Source organism: Eleutherodactylus coqui, chromosome 4 (assembly GCF_035609145.1).
Source record: "Eleutherodactylus coqui strain aEleCoq1 chromosome 4, aEleCoq1.hap1, whole genome shotgun sequence".
NCBI classification, from domain to species: domain Eukaryota; kingdom Metazoa; phylum Chordata; class Amphibia; order Anura; family Eleutherodactylidae; genus Eleutherodactylus; species Eleutherodactylus coqui.
In genome coordinates this window covers 281,071,901-281,078,314 of record NC_089840.1, presented here as the reverse complement: position 1 = coordinate 281,078,314, position 6,414 = coordinate 281,071,901, and positions in this window count along the sequence as shown.

Sequence of the window (6,414 nt, the reverse complement as noted above, 5' to 3'; positions counted from 1 at the left end):
TATATCTTTTCTAGAATAAATCTAGAATTTATCAGTTCAAGCCCTGTCAGTTTTAAAAACGAACCATATTCTCCGAAGATTGTATTAATAATTCATAAATCGAGTTCCAGTGCACCGTTGACAAACTAGTAGTGGCAGTGTTTTATTTCTATGCGTATTGTAGAGCTCTGGAGTGAGTTATAACGGATCAGGTGGATGATTTGAGCCTTCACTTGGCATGCGTGCAGGAGCCCAGTAAAGCTGGGTACATATCAGCCTGTATTCTAACGACTTCAAGCTTGCAATACTGCTAGGGTGATTGAGGACCGAGGCGGGATCAATTGGCATTGTCCCTTCTACTCTCTTCTCCTGTCCAGTGTGGGAAAATTTGGTTTGCAGTGCAGGGCCAGGCAGATTACTGTAGCATTGTGGTGGTAGGTGATGGTCGCTTGTCCGCTGTGTACAGCATTCACAGCTTCTACAAATGAATGTATGCAGTCTAAATTCACAAACCTAAAATGATCAACATAGTAATATAGTATGCTAAGCTTAAAAAGACAAATGTCCAGCCTATTAACCGCCTTCCCTCCTGTTGATCCAGCAGAAGACAAAGAAAAACATTTTGGAACTGTATGAGGTTTCAGTAACCGTAATGCAATGGTCACATTTATGGAATACAATTGAACTGGATGAGGGCGACTTTTTCATTTCTAAACATGGCAATGTGAACTTCCGGTTCTGACGCCATGCTTTATGGTATTTATTTTTGTTTCTATTTTTATTGTTGGTTAGTGTTCTAAAGTCTTCCAAAACTTTGCTGTTAAAAAGTAGTTATATAGGGACCTTTGGTCTCCGTCGGAGAGAATTTACTGGGTAATTTAAGGTTGGTGGTTAATGGTTTTTTAGTGGGAGTGGTGTCTTCAAGTATGGAGTCCTCTAAGGGCTCTCTCAGTTTTATAACTCTACAGTATGATCCCTCAGGTGGGAGTTTGTTCTCATTTAGCGAGTAGAATCTCTTTAGTGTCAATTTTCTTACAAAGTTATTAAGGTTTATAAAGAGTTCGAAAAGATCAGGGTCGCTTGATGGACTAAAGGACAAGCCCCTGGATAGTAATTCCACTTCTTTTTTTCAACGTGTATCCAGAGATATTGAATATACCCAATTTTATCGCTTCGTTGTTGGAGTTTGTATCTTCCGAATTGTTTTTAGATATTTTTGATTTCTGGCGTGTTTTTCTCCCTGCCCGTTCGCCCCTTCTTCTCCTCCTTTTTCTCATCTGTTGCATGACTGATAAAAGTGAATAATTTTTGAACATCCCATCAGGTTGTTCCCAATGGTTTTGAGTAGTGTTTTTCCTTTGGGGTTCAGGGACAGCACAGAACTCCGTGTGACCCGGGTGTTGCTTATTAGACCCTCTGTTTCTGAAAGTCGAGGGGTTGTCTTCCCTAAAAAAGATGTTATTGGGGTAATATGATTTGTATTGTTGGTAATCTCAAATGATTAGCTAGTTGGAAGGATAGGATCAATATTAATATTGGTTCAAAGAGGGGTATTTTCCTTACTTTGTAGGAAATTGATCAAATCTGACGGACTTCCTGCGATATTTCCCATAGCTGGTGGTTCTAAACGCATATCTGAATATATTGGAAATTGGGTGGGTTGGTTGAAGAGTTAGTTTGGGACGGTTTATCCAATGAAACTTGTGGTATGTTTTCTCCAGAGGAGTTTGGATTATTAGATATAATGGAAGGGAATGTGGGTTTTGAAGGTAAATTATTATTTAATGGATTAGAATCATAAGTGTTTTTTTAAGGTAATTATATCTTCTTCTATTGGCTCTCAGTGCCCTTTCTTGGGTAGGGTTTCTAGGGTATCTGTGCTTCCAAGTAGATTCTCTTGGGATGTGTCTGAATAATGGTTCAGAATGAAAAGGTTTGTAATGATATCCATCTAGCCTGTTTGGCCATCTGAGGGAGGGGGGGGGGGGGCTGAGGTGTAAGACCCCGTTCATAGATCTCAAAAGAGGTAACTAGATGATCATTGTATTGTTACTCATAGAAGTCTGGATATTGGTTGGATCTAGAGTTAGAGAAGGAGGAATTTCTCTTACGGTGATGGGTTCTTTCTGATGATTATATAATTCAAAAGTATTTCTTCTGTTCTGGTAAATGTTGTATGTTTTTCTATTATCTGCAAATTTGACCTGTGGGGTAGCTTTATATTCCTAAGGGAAATATCTTTTTTCAATTTTTTTCGTTTAGATCCCTCTGTAATTTTTTGATTTTGGATGGAAGACCCATCATAGAGGGTATTTGTTTCACTCACCAGCTACAATATGTTGACAGACAATTATAAAGATGTGTGACAAAACTCCCTGCATATTTGAAGGACACATCTCAATTATTATCCCTATTGCCACAGATCCCTTGGAAAAAAACATACTTATGGGTAACTCTTGACGTTTGCTCCCCATATTCTAACATCCCCCATTTACAAGGAATTGAGGCCATTGCCCACTTTTTAGAAAATGATACTTTAATTCCACCAAAACAAAAACAATTTCTGTTGGACAGTGTGGAATTTATTCTTTACAATAATTATTTTAAATTTAACAACCACTTCTACCTGCAAACAAGGAGGACCGCCATGGGGACCAAATGCGCCCTGCTATGCAAACATGTACATGGGCACATTTGAAGAAAACATCAAAGATCCCCACATCTATTTCTATAGACTATATAATGATGACATCATCTTTATTTGGGACGACACCATGGGAGAAGTAAAACAATTTATCAAAAATCTGAACCTAAACACATGGGGTTTAGAATTCACTGGCACTTGTAGCACTACGCAAGTTACTTTCTTGGATTTGGACATCTATATTAAGGAAAATAACATTTGTACAAAAACACATTTTAAACAAGTGGATGCCAACAGTTTCCTAGACTTCAGAAGTGGCCATGCGAAAAAAATCAAACGTTCCTTTCGGACAATTCAAACTGATCCGAAGAAACTGTTCTACCCTTAAAACATTTGATGAGCGGGCAAAAATTCTGTATAATAGGTTGAAAGAAAAAAAGTATCCAGAAACCCTATTAAAAACATCTTATATTAGAGCTAGGCAAGAGGGCGGGCCAATACATACTAATATAATAATAACAAAACAAATGACATCTGAGAAGAATGAAGGTCGCTATGATCTCTGCTCCATCACGAGATATAACTCAAAACAAAGGAAACTGAGGAATATCCTAAATAAACGATGGAATATTCTAAAAGGAGATCCTTTTATCTCAGAAATACTTTCCACCAACCCTAACCTGATCTTTAGGAGGAGCAAGACGTTGGGAAATATTCTAGCTCCATCATGCCCTCGCAAATTCCAAAAAACACTCAAACAAAGGGTCTTCCAATTTTTTCTTCTACTCCAAATACAGGAGCATATAGATGTGGAACTCCTGGCTGCGAATGTCGCGAGAATATATGCCACCGAAGGCAATCAGTCGATATGGGAACTGACAGTATACCTTTTCAGATCAAGCAATACTTGAACTGCGGTTCTGAACATCTGATTTACTTAATTGAATGTCCTTTCCAAAAACGATATGTTGGCCGTACAATAAACACCCAACTAAATCGTATTAACCAACATAGATACAATACTAAAAGAAATTACCTAAAACACACTGTCTCTAAGCACTTTTCCATGTATCACAACTCAGATCCCTCTTTAATGAAAATCACCCCGATTAAAAAAAATTCCTAAAGGCAAATTCACTAAACTCAGAACTAAGGAGATGTTTTACATTTTTCGTTTTAATACTTTACATCCTCATGGTCTCAATGAGGTACTTGAAAAGATCTAGCTTTTCCTTAATTAATTTTATAGCAGATATATTATCATTTTATATTTAATCTGATTATTACATTGAGGCTACAAACATATCGATCTATTCTTTGACATTTTAGGTATTTATCAACCACTGTTATTTATTTTTATGATAATGTTTTAAATGTTTCTTTATAAATTTATAATTTATCTTTTTATATACTGTGAGGGATTAGCGTCAGGATAAGGTAGCCGCCTGGGCATCCACGGCCAGAGACAGTGACACAAGGAAATAAAGTTCTTTAGCCCAGGCTTTGCCTGGGTTTATTTCAGAAAACGAAGTAAAAGAGGCCTTAACTCCAGGCCAACAGAAATGAACACCTGCTCGTCTGAGCACTCACTATACATAGATCGGTCCTGACTACTCACTGTCAAAAAACACGGCTTGCTGCGCACAGCCAGTCTGGTCCTCAGACCTGCAGAGGTCTCACCACACTCAAGACCTGCAGGCCCAGGTTTTTGTGAGGCCTATTACCAGCCTCACTTGGTACGTGGGAGTGGCCATCCCACCGTTCGCTTTGACCACTCCAGGAAAAGCCGGCCCGGACTATGCGGCTTGGAGCCACTTTGTAAAACTGCACCGTGTCAGTAACTTAGAGACAGTCAGGGATGCGCCAGGTTTTTCCAATGGGATTCATATAGGGCTAACGTGCATATAATCATAGAGCACTCACCTGGTGCCTCGCAGGGAGAATCAGCTGATAATCCCCGCCGACACCGATGTCCAGGAAAGCTTTGTATAAAAATCTTTATTCCCCCATCCGTAGCTTCACGGAGAGCAGCGAAGAATCAGCAAACAAAACACCCGGTTCGCTGCTTGGTACAATATTCGTATCAGAAAGAAAAATAGCTATCTTTCCGCTCGTTGGGGAAAAGAATTTATTTAGAAATAAAGAGCGACGCGTTTTGGCAAAATATTATCGCCTTTTTCAAGTTCATTTACGTTACTACAGAGACATACATATACACAATACTAAATACACACTTACTTAATACAAGCCGGCTGCCTAAGTGCCGATAACAATCAGTGGCGTTTGTTACCGGGGGGGGGGGGGGGCGGGAACACTCCTCGCAAAGGGACGTATATGTCACGATAAACGTAACGTATGACGTCAGAATGTTGGTACGTGACATGGAACGCATCTGCGTCCCATGTATTCCAAATCAACTTTATTGACAGCCGGCTGTCAACGCGCAACTCGGCAATTAACTGGCAAATCGCACACCTTGCTGAAATCGGCACGGTTTTGTAGCGGTTTTTCATAGCGTGATGCTGAAAACTAAAAAAATCACAATTAGATAGACAATATTTACAATCTAAACAGGTGTGCCGCATAAACTGTCTTAGAACCCTGCACTTCCTGATCATCACTACTACTGTAGTCTCTATTCTTATCTTTACTGTTTTCTATTAAACCTATGTCCAACGCTCACCTCTGGTACATTCTATCCATATTAGCCTCTCTCTCCTTTCTTCACCTATGCACAGCTCACATGCACTCTTCACTTTCCTAAAATGACTCAATCCCCCTGAAGCCACAGTGAAACATAACTATCGGCCTTTATAAATCCCCTACCCACCTGCTCCCTCTCACTATCATGCTGTTACTAGCCTCAGGGGACATTTCTCCCAATCCTGGCCCACCCTCTGGTGCCTCCAACTATTACCCCCCACCTGCCCCACTGAGTCACCCTTCTAGCCCAACCACTAGTTTGTGCATATCCTCCCTGATTTCCTTTCAATGCTCTGGAACTGCCAGTCAGCATGCAACAAACTCCCCACCATCTATGACTTTTTCACAGCTAAATCCCTAAACCTGCTAGCTCTAACAGAAACGTGGATACAGCAGTCTGACACGGCCTCCCCTGCTGAATTGTCTTACAATGGCCTGCAGTTCTCCCATACCCTGAGACCAGAAGACAAGCGAGGTGGAGGAGTAGGTGCTCTTCTCTCCTCGTAAAGCACCCTCCAGGTCATCCCCCTGGTAACCTCACTCACTTTCCCATCATTTGATGTATAAGCCCTATGACTTTTCTGTCTGCTATCCATGTAAGAAGCAGTTATCTACCACCCCCGGGTGCTCTGCTCCTGTTTCTGGTCCACTTTGCCACCTGGCTCCCCCACTTGCTCTCCTCCAAAATCCCAACCCTCATCCTAGGAGACTTCAACATCCCCACTAACGACCCCGTCTCCCCATCTGCCTCTTAGCTTCTCTCACCTCCTCCCTTGGTCTCTCACAACTCGCAGCCTCTCCCACTCACAAGGATGGCAATACTCCTGGATCTGATCTTCCTCCGTCTCTGCTCTGCTTCCAACTTCACTGACTCCCCTCTCCCGCTCTTGGACCATAACCTCCTCTCTTTCTCTGTCAGGCTTCCTAGTATCTCCCTAGACCCTCCTACTTACCATACTTACAGGAACCTTCAGGCCATTCAAACCCAGGTCTTTGCTGAGTGCTTACAGTCCTCTCTGTCCCCTATCTCTCTCCTCTCTTGCCCCAACCTGGCTGCCGCACACTACAACACCGCTCTCAAACATGCC